General features: G+C 41.7%; 1 protein-coding gene and 1 long non-coding RNA gene across 30 annotated transcripts in view; one reads left to right on the top strand and one right to left on the bottom strand.

Moving 5' to 3' along the window:
- LOC308593103 overlaps positions 1-11213 on the bottom strand; it is an 89859-nt gene extending 78646 nt beyond the window's left edge. For 2 of the 12 annotated variants that reach the window (XR_014010706.1, XR_014010707.1), the window contains exons 1-4: positions 8200-11211; positions 5795-6046; positions 4435-4526; positions 1813-1903 (exon numbers count right to left, since the gene is read on the bottom strand). This is a non-coding gene — a long non-coding RNA (uncharacterized lncRNA). Of the gene's footprint in view, positions 1-1812; positions 1904-4434; positions 4527-5794; positions 6047-7008; positions 7168-7692; positions 7853-8199 lie in introns of those variants that run through there. The other 10 variants (XR_014010708.1, XR_014010709.1, XR_014010711.1 and 7 more) reach the window with 8 other exon arrangements.
- Positions 7384-15107, top strand: part of PCMTD1 (protein-L-isoaspartate (D-aspartate) O-methyltransferase domain containing 1) — a 35400-nt gene continuing 27676 nt past the window's right edge. For 4 of the 18 annotated variants that reach the window (XM_081204943.1, XM_081204938.1, XM_081204951.1 and 1 more), the window contains exons 1-2: positions 7384-7668; positions 13905-13963. The gene's annotated coding sequence lies outside the window, so the exon portion shown is untranslated. Of the gene's footprint in view, positions 7669-7938; positions 8076-11761; positions 11888-13904; positions 13964-15107 lie in introns of those variants that run through there. The other 14 variants (XM_081204941.1, XM_081204948.1, XM_081204937.1 and 11 more) reach the window with 7 other exon arrangements.

The raw sequence follows: 15107 nt of genomic DNA, 5'->3' as shown, positions 1-15107 counted from the left end.
TCCACCACACTCCTTGGCAGCAAATTCCACTGTCGAACAGCTCTTACTGTCAGGAAGTTCTTCCTAATGTTTAGGTGGAATCTTCTTTCTTGTAGTTTGGATCTATTGCTCCGTGTCCGCTTCTCTGGAGCAGCAGAAAACAACCTTTCTCCCTCCTCTATGTGACATCCTTTTATATATTTGAACATGGCTATCATATCACCCCTTAACCTCCTCTTCTCCAGGCTAAACATGCCCAGCTCCCTTAGCATATGTTGGTGCAACTTTCTCATCCTGGCTCAACTGAGGCTAAGCCGGCTGAGCTGAGACCAGTGGAACTTACACTGACACAACCCCTGAAAAATGGACACTCCAGGGCAAGGAGAGAGCAAGGACCCAGCAGCAGGGACTTCTGCAGGATCCTAACTCAGTCACATGACCTCACAAACTGGCAGAACTTGCATGGGCAAAAAGGATGGTTTAAGTCCAACTCATTGTAAAGGCTTGATTTCCCTCAAGCAGGTTTACTGGTTCAGTCTGCATTAGGTCTGCTCCTGAACAGAGTTTTGATCTGGTGTACCTTATACCAGCTCAACTTAAGCCGGCATAAGTTACGCAGGATTCCCATACTTGGAATTACTCCCTAGGGCTAAGCTATTACATTATTTACAAACTACAGCACAAATTATTAACTCCTTGAACCAGCGCCACAGTGATTAATATGTTACTTTCATTGTAGTGCTCAGAATGTTTCAAGTAGACTTCTGATTTGAAAAGCGACTTGTAAAAATAGCTCTTCCATACTAAGCCAATGTGCTTCCTGAAAAATTAAGTGAAAAATTAAGATTCTTCTGCCTATCAGGTCTGCTAAAACACCACCACTATTTCAAAGTTGTGAAGCATCAACCAATTCCAGTTACAACAGAGACAGATTTTCAGCTATGAGCTCATTGTTGCTTTTGAAGTTAAACCAATGTGAGGCCCAAAGAACTATTATTCCAGGATGTGGTATGAACTGCAACCAAGAGGCAGACAAAAAAAAGACTTCAAGTTCTTACACTATGAATGACTCTGACAGTGTCAGAGTGTATGTTATCCTCACAATGATCCTGTGAGGTAGATCAAGCTAAGAGACACTAACTGACCTGAAGACACTAACTGACCTGACAGTGAGCTCCATGTGTGAGTGGAGGTTTTAACCAATCTTAGACTAGCATACTAAACCAGTAAGTAGTTTATGTTTGCTAAAGACTTGATGGGGATTAAAGAGCAATACAGTCCTTGGTCATTGGCTCACACAATCTATGGGGAGATCCACACAACACATAAATAGTACATTCAATGCACATTTAAGGCAGATGGCTTCCTCAAAATTAACTGGGAAGTGTAGTTTGTTAATAGTGCTGGGCACTATAGCTCTACGAAGGGTAAACTATAGTTTCCAGGATTCTTGGGGAAAACTTATGTGCTTTAAATGCATGGTGTGGCTCTGCCCTAACAGATATGGTACAAAAGCAGAAGGGGTGGGGAGAAGAATGAGGAAAGCAAGCAAATCCTGATCCCAGTAATTGAAGTTACAACAATAATATGTGACATTTCTCTTTTTTCTCTATTCTAAAATAATTTTTGTTCTTGGTTCTGCACTTTTTCCTGAGACTCCTGCCATTTTAGCTACTATTTTGAGATCAGGCAATTTCAGAGGCTGCTGTATGATTCACCCAGTAAAAGGATCTTATTGTGTCCTAAGGCACAAAACACATGAAATGGAGGGAACATGTTGGACAGGTCAATTGACATAATATTCCTGTTAAATTTCTGAAGCTTACTATTCACCTGTTCTCTAGATCTTTGCCCTTCTTGGTTAGTAAAAACTGACAGGACAGGTTAGAAGTGCAGGACTTCAGAGGTAGTATTTTATTCTTATCTACATAAAATATAATGTTAGCAATATGTTAGCAATAAATATGTTAGCAATAAAGGCCAGAGTTATTTAAATCAAAATATAATTAAAACGAGCAGTTCCAGGTATTGTTTTAAAGTGTGTTTATATATGTGTGTGTGTGTGTGTGTGTGCGCGCGCGCGCATGTCAACTATAAATATATGGATAGGTTGGCCTAAACAAAGAAGTTTTGAGCAGGCACTGAAGACAGTACAGCTTTGTGGCTGAATGTGAATTAGAACATGGCTCTTCCATGTCTAAATCCAGCACTCTAACCACTACACAAATCTCTCTGTCTCTCTTGTCATATCTGAAGCCACACTGATAGATCACAGTGACAACAGTCATACTGGAAAAATACATATTCCACTGCAGGTGACATACTCCACTGAAGGAAACAAAATATGCTTGAAGTAGTCGTTTGATATAAGTCTCTATATCAATGCATTCAAGTTAAAATGTGGAAGTTAGGTGGGGTTAGTTGCTTTGCTTTTGTTCTGTTAAGCAAAACTTTTGAAATATTTAGTATTAAAAATACTCCTTTGGTTTTCCACCAAGGGTTCCATGACCCAGATTTGATTGGAAAGCTACTACTGTATTAGAACAATGATTCACTTTGGAAAAAATCTGGTATAAAGTTTATGAAGAAACTAGTTTAACAATTGTAAACAGTGTTCGACAGGAATTAGAGCTGCGTTGTTTCGAAAGTGAAGGGACCTCTTTTAAGGTAAACAAAGGATTCTCTTGCCAGCTCTGTTCTATGATCTAACATAAGAAGACCCTCTGTCATGTTTGCTTCATTATCTTTCCTCAGGGCTGCTTTACACATTATTATTTTTAAAACTATAATTTATTGCATGTATTTGTTGCCTAAAATGTCTCAAGGCATTTGTAAAAGTATACAGAATATTAAATTGAAAATAGCATCAAAAAGTGCTCACCTTGCATCCTACGCATGAGTTTTTGGCTTGTGCATAACCAACTTACATCATATATCTGTGAGGTTGACTCATACATTTCTTTCACTTTATGTGCCTTGCAAAGAAACACTGCAGAAAGCTGTTCCCAGTAAGGTAAAGGTAAAGGTAAAGGGACCCCTGACCATTAGGTCAAGTCATGGCTGACTCTGGGGCTGCGGCGCTCATCTCGCTTCATTGGCCGAGGGTGCCGGTATACAGCTTCTGGGTCATGTGGCCAGCATGACTAAGCTGCTTCTGGTGAGCCAGAGCAGCACACGGAAACACCGTTTACCTTCCTGCCGGAGTGGTACCTATTTATCTACTTGCACTTTGACGTGCTTTCGAACTGCTAGGTTGGCAGGAGCAGGGACCGAGCAACGGGAGCTCACCTCGTCGCGGGGATTCGAACCACTGACCTTCTGATCAGCAAGTCCTAGGCTCTGTGGTTTAACCCACAGTGCCACCCACGTCCCTGCTGTTCCCAGAACATGTATTAAATGTGAAATAAATAGCACCTCACACACTAGAATAAACACAGCAGGTGCATGCAAATCTGTAGTACCTGTTTGTTATTGCATTATGGCAAATTTTGATAATGTCATAGGTGGAAATGTTGTCCAAGTATACACACTTCTTAGATATAATGCTGACCTGATAGATAAACCAAAACATTATTTCTACATTGACCGAATGACAGAGTAATATTAGGTCAACCTGGTAATTAAACCAAGTATTATTTATTCATTAGCCAAATGGCATTCAGAACAATATAAGAACTGATTCAAGTAAGAGCAGTAATGCATTAAAGCCTTTCAGTCTAACCAAACCTAGTTAAACCAAGTACTACTATTTCAGGTGATTACTATAGGGTTCAACTAACAGCCTCGATATCATCCTTTTAAGGTTGTTACTTGGTTAGCCTGTACAGTTTTACAGTGCTTGAACCAGCTGGGAATTGATTATTTTTTCCTTAGGAAAACATAGTATTTAATATTTGTAGATTTGACTTCCTACAGTCAACATTATTCCTTTGCCTCCCTCTCAGTGGCCTGCCCTCACTATTCAATGCTGGGTGTCCTTGTTTCTCATTTTGCTAATGTAATCAAATGTGTGCGTTTGTGGATTATGAAGACTCCTATCCCCATCCTTATTACCTGCTAGTCATAATGGAAATTAAGAATAAGCAGCAGCAGCTTTTCCCCTTTTGTGAGGCAGCAGTACAAGTCCTTAAGTCCAGCCTCTTGAAAGACAGGTTATTGGCTCTTTCTCAGTACAAAGAAACCTTCAGGCTACTGGTGAGATTAGAGCTCTAACATTATGTTAAGACTTGCTCCTGCTTGTCAGAATTTCATACGCTGCTGCTGCTACTAAGCATGCATGCAGAAATTTGGTAAACATCTTAAAAGAAGAGACAAATGTCCTCCTCTCATATTAGAATCTGCTACTAGTTAAAGGGATATTTATTAGCAACATCAAATGAAGGAAACCTAAAGGAAAGGTATGGCTTGTCTCACTGCACTGAACAAAACTAAGGATACAATCCTAACTCCACTTACCTGGGAGTAAGCACCACTGAATTCAGCAGAACTTTGGAGTAGATATGGCTAAGATCGCTTTGCAGATTATCGAGATAGGCAATGCCACTGTGCTAAGCAGGAGAAACAGACATAAGAAAAGAGAAAATAATGTTTGAGGGACCAATGTGGTGATAAAAACTGAGGAAATAAAATATATTGAGAGTGGTTTGTACCATTGGCAAAGGGCTTACAATAGAGTATGATAGAAGAAAGGAATTTGGCTGCTGAAGTATCACACAGCCCGTATGGCAGTTCATATTGTTACACACCTCCCCAAACTCTGAGTGGTGAGAGACTTCAGGGGTTCCAAATGCGTACCCAGGGTTCGGTTTCCTTGGAATTAGGATCAGCTGAGACTGTGGTGTCTTTAGGTTTTATTTACACATATATACAACCTGAACACAAGACAGGCTGTGGTGACAGTGATGGCCAGTGAATGAGTGCTGATTTTAATCTCTGGAATACAAGACTTTAACCGAAAGAGTGTTATTTTTCAATGTAAATAAGTTTAAAATGATTTTTAAAGTACACCTGCTTCTTCATGTGGATGTGGCATATGTTAAGTTTGCTCTCTGGTCTTTGACTGCAATAAAGATTGATTGATACAACCTGAGCTTAGGATGGAGGGACAGACACCAATAGCACCCCAATAGATCTTACTTTCCCATTTGGTTTTCAGGGGATCCCCAATATCTAGCACGAAGTAAACATATATTTGTGCCTCCAGCTTCCAGTCACTAACACACAACATTGTCTATTGATCTCCTACATAGCGGCTACTGTAGGTGAGTGGGGCAGGAGAAAGGCCCATCCATTTGTTCTATGGCACAGAGCAACTTACTTGGTTGTGCTAAATCATGATACTTAACTAGCCAGCCAAATCCATTACCTGGACAACGGAACTGGTTTGGCCAGCTTCCCCTCATACATTTTACCCTCACAGATCCAGGGTCCCCAGTTTGGAAAGGAAACCAGGGTTTTATCCAGACTAACCCTCTATATAACACTATATTCTCATGGGGGTGAAGGGACAGGAGAACCCTGTGGATGGAGCCACAAAGAAGTGTAGGCCAGAACATGGACACTGAATCAGTTGTTTCTTACAGTGATTTCTCTTAATGCAATCAATGGATCATTTTTTCATGCAATTCATTGTCAGAAGCCAATATATGCCAATACATGTTATTTTATTATTAATTTAGATTTGGAATATCCATATACCACAACAACAAAAAATCACTGCACTTTGCATAGTAAAATTGGGCAACAATTAAAACTTCCTAAATTCTAAAAGGTTTTATTTCAGTTTTATCTGCACTGTTCCTTGAAGAGGATATACCTTGAATCTTGTAGGGTTCTTCAGGAAGATGGGAGCAGTATCTCCTGGCTCCTGGAACTCTTGGTGGAAAAGGCTCTTCGAGGACTTACTTGTGCATAAAATATTATCCTGCAGTCCTCATTGGTGTTGTTGCTTCACTACATCTTCAACAGACACAGGGGTATACCATAGGAAACCGGGGTCTTTTCTCCTTTATTCAGGCACGGAATTATTAAATTCATCCTTTTTCAGCTAAAACAGCTCTGAAAGCAACTTACAAAGAGAAAAACACACCATTATTACCTTTACATTTCTTACCATTAGGGATGAGAACCTATTCCATTATTCTATACATTTATTCTGTGGGTATGCTCAGCTGTTTTCCAACCCTCCTGAGTTCTTCTTTAACAGATTTGCTAAATTTAATTCCAGAATTAGAGCACCTTTCTCCCCTATGCCATACTGATATGTAATCATACATTGATAAAACCCCACAAAAGCAATCTCAATGTGATTGTACAGCATGCGTAATTGCATCTAGACAGCTTTCATACTGTTTTACTGTTATGTACATGTCGTTCTGTATATTGGTAACCAACCCTCTCCACCCAGTTTTGATACAGCTGTAAGCAGTAACAGAAAGGTTGCTTATTTTTACTGTTTCAAAAATACACACAAGTTGTTTATTATTAGTAAAACACTCTCATTCATATATATATATATCCATTCAACTAAGTATTGCATGTAAATATGCATAAATTCTGTGTCCTTTTTGGTGACCCATTTCTTGGTGACGTAAGTGGCTACCTTATCCAGTCTTCATTTCACACTTTTGTTGCTGTTCATAATTAGAGTAGGCAAATAGTAGATTTCTATTCAGGTGTGCAAGGATCATGTGGCGCAGCCATTCTGCACTAATTATAATCTTCTGTTAAAGTGTGTGGCTTCAGTTTTTTGGAAAAAAACGGCAGCAATAAATACATAAATGAGACCCATTATTTTTCTCCTACACATATAAAAAGAGCGAAAGCTTTGCATATTTAACTTCTGCTTATAAGGCTGCTGTTAAAGGCATGGACTAGAGGAGTGCAAAACATGGCAGGGAAAAGTGAAAATAGGAGGAAGCCTCCCCAGTACCCTTCCGTTTTAGGAGTAAGGTAAGAATGAAATCACTTATTATTTGAAAGCAGAAAATAAATCCCTTTCTTTGTGATTCAAAACTAAACCTTCCCTACGGGTGAAATCGGATACGTCGCCCTATTTTTCACAACCAGCTGCTCGCTCCGCTTCCACTCAGAAACGCTGCACAGCCTGACAGACCGGCCGGGGAAAAAAAAACCCAATTCCTCCAGAGCAAGAGCTGCGATTGGTCGCCCAGCCCTTGACTGCAGCGGCAGCTCGACGTGGCTCTCTCGCCGCTCCATTGGCCGCCGAGTTGCGGGGCGGAGCCTCCGCTCGTTCTGCGTCGGAGACCAAACAAACCCGGCGCCCAGTCCGAAGGGAAAGGAGGCGGGGCTCGCAGGCCCTGGGCTGTAAATGCAATCACGTGACGCCACTGTTTACATCCTCTCAGCTGTTTGGCTCTTTTTCGCCTTCTCTCTCGCTCCCCGCCCCCCTCCGCCTCTCGCAGCAACACAAACAGTCGGGACCCGCGGCGGCGCGTGAAGGGGGCGGAGAGTGGCTGACCCTGAAGAGCGCCTGCCCTCGCCCACCCTTCGCCCTCCTCAACCACCCCGTTGGCCACACCGTCTGAAAACAAGCTCCCTTTTACCCCCGCCCCCTGAGAAGTGGGCTCCTGAGGGCTTTCCTTCCCTGGCCCCGCTTCCCTCACACTCACGCCAAAGCTTCCCTCTCCCTTTCCCCCTTCGGGAGCCAGAGGACACTGCGGAAGAAGGGTGAGTGTCTGGTGGTAGACTCACGGTGGGGTGGGGGGCGCGTGAGAGGGGCAGTTGCTGGGGAAGAAGAGCAACGGCGGGGGCCGCCGAGGCGCTTATGGCGTCGCCGACGTCGGGGCTGGAGCCCAATGTCCCGGCTAGTGATGCTGCGCCCGCTTTTCCTCTCCGCCCCCCTGCGTCCGGCACGAAGGCCGTTGAGAAGTCCAGCGGCGCGAGACCAACTGTCCGCGCATCGCTCACCTGCCCCCCCCCCCCCCCGCGGAGCGAGCGCTCGTTGCGTTGGCACTTCTTGACGCGGGAAGGCCCGCGTTGGGGAAAGCGGGTGGGTGAGAGGAGGAGAGCGCGCAAGGGACTTGGAGGCGCTTCCTGCTTTCTCCTTCCCTGCGCAGTTAAAGCAGCACGGCGAGGTTTGTTTGTTTTATTTTATAGATATATCGGGAAGCGCAAGTGCTTCCCTTGTTTAATTCGGGATCCTGAGACCCGTCGGGATGTTGGTGGGGGGAGAGAGAGAGGGGGGCAAATAATGTTCACCGGCAGCTCTCTCGCAACCTTCTTCCCTTCCCACCGCGGTTCTAGCAATTAAAGGAGGCGGGCCTTTCTGCTCTCCGTGCTTTTGCCTCAGAGCCGGGGCTATAAAAGGATAAACAAGTTGGTGGAGTCTCCGCCGACGCTGCCGTCTGTCTGCTCCTCTCCTTGCTCTGCCTTTTTGGCCGCCAGTTGTCTTCGTTTTGAATACGTGCCAAAGAGGAAGAGGAGAGCAAATGAGCCGCTCCACAATAAAGAGGCGGAGGGCGCCAGAGTCGCCTCGTCACATGGTTGATGGGGGGGGGGGGAGAGAGAGAGAGACAGAAGCAGCGTCATTTGTGTCCCCTCCATTTCAAAATTGGTCCCTACAAATCATCCCTCCCCTACCCGAGTTAAAAGAAGCCACGCTTGGCCTTAACGTCTCTGACGACACGGGCCAGGAAAATGTACGCGTCAATACATTTCTCAGGCTTGGACGTGCCACCAGGCACTCTGTTGTGTTTGTTGCAACAAGCTGGCATGGCTCCTCCTCAGGAACTTGTCACATTTTCCTTCTGTTTACACTGAAGGTTCTGCATTGAACGCTGGAGGGGGAGAGGCAAGGGGGCTTGACTGCCGGAGAGGCGCTTGCCATTTGCTCTCTTGTTTCTATTTTGGCTGTAATGAAGAACGAGGGCGGCCTCTCTGTGTGGTTTACAGAGACTTGCCTCTAGCTCCTTTCTCTCACTTGTGAGCTTCCTGCATTTCTGCTCCCTCCTTTGTGTGCACAGTTAGGTGCTCAGAAAGTCTCTGTGTCTGGCTCCACGGTAGAGGAAGAAGTCCCTTTTTTTGCATGTTGTTTGTAACGCAGCAAAGCAACACATGGCCTGGCTTTTGCTATCTCCTCTTTGGTGTGTTTGCCAAAGGAAAGGACCTCTTGTGATGGCTGCTGTTGCCCTTGAGGCAAAAGCTAAGAGATAAATATCAAAAGGGAGTCAAGAATCTGTGATTGCAGAATGTGGCCTCCCATTCAATTTGTGATTACTAGCTAGTCTCCTGGTCTGACCTAGTTCAGAGCGATTTATATTTGCTCATTGTAGTACTGACTGGAGAGGGTCAGTTGTACAACACTGATATTTGGAAATATGAAATACCACGTGTTATTTTTAAGTAAGATAAAAACAAACCACTCAGCACTGCTTTTACATTTCATCTAAGAAGAGTAAAACATTGGATGCAAAACATTTTTTTCTGCCTCAAACTCATATTTATTTTATTTGAAGCATTTCTTTGAAGCCTTAAAAGGTTCTCATAGTGGCTTACAAAAATAAGTACTGAGAGGTATGCTGCTGTCAGACTTTAATACACAACAGGAAAATATATTGTGGCAAGGGTGTATAAAACAAACTCTGGTAGCTATAGTTCTTAGTTACAAAGTTCTTTATAACTGTTAATTCTAGAGGACTAGGTAGGTGAAAGATGCTTCCTTTAGTTCTTTCTCTGGCCAATGAATGGGGCCAGGTTGGTTTTTCTCTTGCAGCCTTCCAGTGACTCGTGGTTTACTGGTCAGTGGAGCATGTGCTGCCTACCAGTTGCAGTCCCTGGGTAAGGGGAAATTGAGTTCCCTTTAGCAAATATTGTTAGATTTGGTGCCAAAGTAAAAGACCTAATGTTGCACTTGTCACTGTAGAACAAATTAAACCTGACTTCTTATTTTCCAGACAGAAGAGGTACATGAAGGGCCTGTGGGGAAACCATGAAGAAATCAGGGGGGAAAGAGGCAACATAGCAATGATATATATGCTCTTGGCTACCAAAAAGCATTGTTGCCCCCTGCCCACCATAACCTCACTTCTGATAACAACCCCACATCATCCATGCATGGAACAGTGTGATTAATACTTATCATGGTGTTCCTGCTGTAGAACTTAGATCATATGAAGTCCACATTACCTTCTTCCTAGCCCAATGCCTAGGTGAACAGAGGCATGCTTAAAGTCACAAGTTAGGGTTGCCATATTTCAAAGAGTGAAAATCTGGACACAAAAGTTGAGCTTTGAAATTGTTGATATCAACATGCAGGGAGGAAGAATATGAATATGAATTTTAAGTTTCCATTTCGAAATTCATACGCTTCCTGAACGAGCTTGTATACAAGTTATAGTAAGTAAAAACATACTGGTTTGCAACCAGTTGAACCATTTGTACAGCCTGGGTGCATAATCATAACTTTAGTTTCTCTTTTGTCTGATATGGTTGGTAGAAGAGAAGGGGGTAAGGGACAGTCACCTCAGCTTCTCTGTTGAATTCAGTGAGATAATTTTACATCACCTGTCTTGTTGGCATACTATTACACTGGCTCCAGGTGCAGGACTGACGTTGGAAATGAGTGTAGGATTCTAGCTAAGCTTTTTGTTTGTTCCCTTCCACACTCCCGTTTTGACCACGTTTTCTTCTTGTGCTGGCATTGCCAGCATAGTAGTTTTGTCAGTGTTGTTATACTGCTGGCAAGTATAACACTGTATAACAAGTATTACACTGGTGTGAATACACTATACCAGCACAATGTCCTGCTGGTGCAGCAGAATTTAATAGTAATTCTATCCCTGCCCAGCAGATATAACTTGATGATAGGATGTCTCTGTTTAGTCTTTTATTTTTTTAAATGTTGCTTAGTTTAAGGCCTAGTACTGCAAGTGCCTTTTTATGCAGTTTTTCAAGGTCTTGATGAGTTTCATTTAAGTTTTCCTCAGTATAGTATCTGCAAATATTTGAAGGCATTTAGACAAGATTGCCTTTTTTGCAAACAAAAGGAGTGAGGAGAAAAAAATGTTTCCAATTGTGTTTAAATATATACCTAGAAGTTAAAGTTTCAAATGCCAGGAATGTGGTCTTCTGTTATTTTTAGACTTGACCTCACTTGCATTTTCTCATGATGCAGTAATTACAGCTAAACAAACCTGAAGTCATGTCTGAGAATTTGCTAGTTTTACATATTTCACAATCAAATGTCTTAATTTGAGCAATATTTATAAATATATATATTGTATAGAATGCCTTTTATTAAAAAAATTATGATGGTGTACAGCAACATTTATAAAATGCCATAAACACAGTACTAAATAATTATAAAAATTATTGGCTTATCTTAAAAAGTTTAAACCACTGAATAGGTATTTCATATTTTTTTAAGTCTTCAAGAAACTCCTGTAAATTAGCAATGAGGTTGCCTGCTGCTTCTCTGCTGGAAGAGTGTTCCACAGCATGGGACTGGTAGCACGAAATGCCCAATTTCTAGTGGAGGCCAGTCTGACTTCTGAAACATAGGGGGAAACTAACAGCATTGCTCCAGGTGATCTTGATCAAATCAGAATATAAGGGTTCAAGCGGTCGTTAAGGTATCCTGGACACAAGGTGTCCAGGGCTTTGTGTATTGCATTGCAAGGGGATGAACTAGATTACCCTGGGGTCCCTTCCAACTCTACAGTTCTATGATTCTACTATTGAACCTGGCCTGGTAACATATGGGCAGGCAGTGCAGATCTTTTTACAGAGGTGTAACATGCTTTTGGCCATCTGCCCCCTTCAGTTTAGGCACTGTATTTTACACTAGCTGGAGCTTCTGGATGATGCTTAACCTGTCCGCACAGACCATATTGAAGCAATCTTGTTTTTCCATCACTAGTCTATCATGGTCCAGATAGCTGGTGTACAGGTAAGTGTTGCTCATGGCCACACCGGTCAGTTTGTCACTTAATGACAAAGTTGTGTCTAGGTTAGTAAGGCAGGAATAACTTTGCAGAAACTATGTTGAATATTCTTCAAACTTGTCCTTCTATACAGTATGCTTGTTAATTTCATCTTCAATCATGCTTGCCAACTAGTTTTCCCAGAAACAAAGTTCTGCCAACTGACCCATAATTTCCTGGATCCTCCTAGATACCTTTTAAAAATTAGTTTGACTTTGACTACCTTCTAGTTCTCCAGTACAAAAGTTGATATTGGGGACAAGTCAGGTCAGTGTTCACAATGAGAATTTTGGGTTTAAAGGCAGGCAATGGGCAACTCCTCATTCAGTTTCTTGTTGAGAGAAGTGTGTGTCATCAGTAGGAGAATAGGCCTCCAGATTCGTGCTACTGAGAATGGCTGCCTTGAACTATTGGGCTTGCCTGGGGGCATCTAACTATTCAAGCTGAAGAAGTTGCCCACCTCTGACCTATATGAATGGATGGGCACAGTGTGTTAATAGTGATTGCTATTCTTGTTATCTCTGGAAACTAGTACAGTGGTACCTTGTTTTGAGTCCAGGATCCGTTCCAGAGCCCTGGATGCTGGATCAAAGGGACGCTCGACAGAGTGTTGCTCTGTGCACACGTGCGGAGCAGTTTAGTGCTTCTGCGCAAGCGGCAAACCTGGAAGTAACCTGTTCCGGTACTTCCAGGTTTGCTGCAGACGTTCCACGTAATGGACGACCCGACAGGGTGGACATAAAACGAGGTACCACTGTAATATAATAGTTTTGTCCTGCTTCTGGGTAGAAATCAGTAAAATAGTAAAGGTACAAATAAAGCTGTTTAAAGATGCATGACAAGAGATATAGAGACTTCATATTTCACAGTCTTAATTAAGTTTTGAAATAGTTTTAGGACTATTAACATTAAACAATGTTTAATGTAACGACAGATGCATGACTTAATATATTATTAATAAATGAGGCTGTATCACCCTGTCTTTGACCAATAATAGATAATAGAAGAAGCAAAACAAGTCATTGTCACAACAGTAAATGATGATGTCAATAAGCCTTTAGTAATGCCCCCCGATGGAAGGCTTTCCAATAATTCATTGGTTCTTAAGGGCTGGCCCAGTTTATGAAAACACATGCATTTTACAATCGGCCTATAACAACTGCTTTATTAATTGTGGTTTGTAGTTGCTTTTTACAGTCATATGAACTAATTTTTCTCTGACTATGGAACTAAAGCAGTTGCATATCAGAAAAATGCTTAAAATAATGTGTTTATTTTTACTTCCCCTTGTGTGCCATGAATATATACTTAAAAGCTTTGGGAATAATAATAATTATTACTGTTAAATTTGAATTCCACACTTCATCCAAAGATCCCAGGGAGGTTCACAAGAGAAAAATACAAATGAGAATACAAAATACACAGTAAAACAAAAATAAACCAATAACCCCCCTCCTACAAACACATTTAAAAAGCCATATAATGTTAATCAATTAGAATGTAATTAGTTCTGCTCCCTCTCTCTTTAGTTTATAATATAGAGAGTCAGCAATATTTGATTATTCATCCCTGAAGGTTATCTGTACAATAGCAATATTGTTGGATGGTAAATTTATTATTTACAGTATTGCTACATCATGCTTTTAAAAAGCCTCTTGAGTAACTTCTGAATGGTATTTCTGAGCCTCATACAAAAGCCATATAAATTCTGGGATCAAACTAAATAGTGCAAAGTTGTACTAAATATGTACTGCTTACTATTTTTGAGAAGTATGGAATAGTTGTTCAAGTTTATTTAGGCTGTTATCCTAACTACCCTTGACAGTTTTATATTGAATTCTATGTGAGTTCCTTCTGAATGAACGTTAATAGACTCTGAATGTGTAATCAAAACATGTATTTGACCAACTGTGTTACTCTGGATTGTTGTTGGTTTTTTTTTTTTTAAAAACCCCCTCATTTTCCTCCCCTATCTCTCCACAGCAATTTACAATGCAGTTGTAACTGTGCCTACTCAGAAGTAAGTCCTATTGAACTCCCAGGTAAATAAGGTTAGGATTTCAGCCTAAATATTTGAGAATCCCAAGGAGTTTCCATTGCAAATTCATCCCATTAAATATGTGTTTAGTTCACAGAGTTGCTCTCAGGTAGATCATTTCTATTTCTGTGTGTGTGTGTGTGTGTGTTTCTTCTTTATCTGCAATATATATCAGTCATAAGCAGTGATTCATAAACAGCTAATTTTTTTGTTTTGTTTTGTTTTTACAATCCCACCTCCCACAGAGGCACCAAATGTCTATTTAATTACATTTAACTTTTAAGTCATTTCAGGGTGTGTGTGTTTTTTAAAAATGTCTCATTCCACAAATTGTCATGTGTTCTCAAAGGTTGGATCATTTCTATTTCTTGCTCTGCCTGAAGCAAGCAAAGGAGGAACTTTAGAAGGTGGGTTTGGAGCAGTATGGATCATAACACATGTATACTTGCCCACCTACCCACATAACCTTTCTCCTGCTGCTACACAGTACAGTAGATGCATTTTGTTTCCTGTGGAAATGGAGGGGGATCTGCTCTATTTGTCAGTAGTCCTTGTGAGATGTGTGTGTGTGAGAGACCGAGTGAGCGAGCGAGCGAGCGAGCGAGCGCAGTGTTTGAAACTCCCATTGTTCTAGGCACATTTTGCAGCAGGGAACTTCATTATAGAAAGCAGTTTCTGAGCTCTGACCACGGTACTGCACCTAAAATTTCAGATTAAAACTGCAGAGTGGAAGGAAAGGAGGACCTTTTTCTGCCTCCCCACTTCCAGCTACTCTCTGAAGACTAGAGAGGAGACCCTCTTAAGAATATTAGGGGGGTGGGCAGAGGAATGACTAGACCATGTGAAAAATGAACGTAATGTTTTAGCACCAGTTCATTCATTTTCAGCTTTGTATTCTTGCTATAAAAAAGCACACCTAGACATTCCGTTGTTGTGCCCATAACCTAGTTTTAAGTGCCATTTAGCTCCTAGCTTTCATATCTGTTTCTAACAGTGTGTGAGAGTGTGTGTGAGTGGTAGAGAGTGGTAGAGAGGCATTCCAGTGAAATACATTGTTAAATGTGGGGTTTATTTTAATTTTTTGACTGAAATACATTAGATTAGGCATGTTTTCCCCACATGCTGTCATTTCTGGGCTTTGCAATATG

The sequence above is a fragment of the Podarcis bocagei genome (assembly GCF_964188305.1).
Source record: "Podarcis bocagei genome assembly, chromosome: 8".
NCBI classification, from domain to species: Eukaryota; Metazoa; Chordata; class Lepidosauria; order Squamata; family Lacertidae; genus Podarcis; species Podarcis bocagei.
Note: the sequence above shows the minus strand (reverse complement) of the source record. Positions and strands in the feature narration are given on the sequence as shown.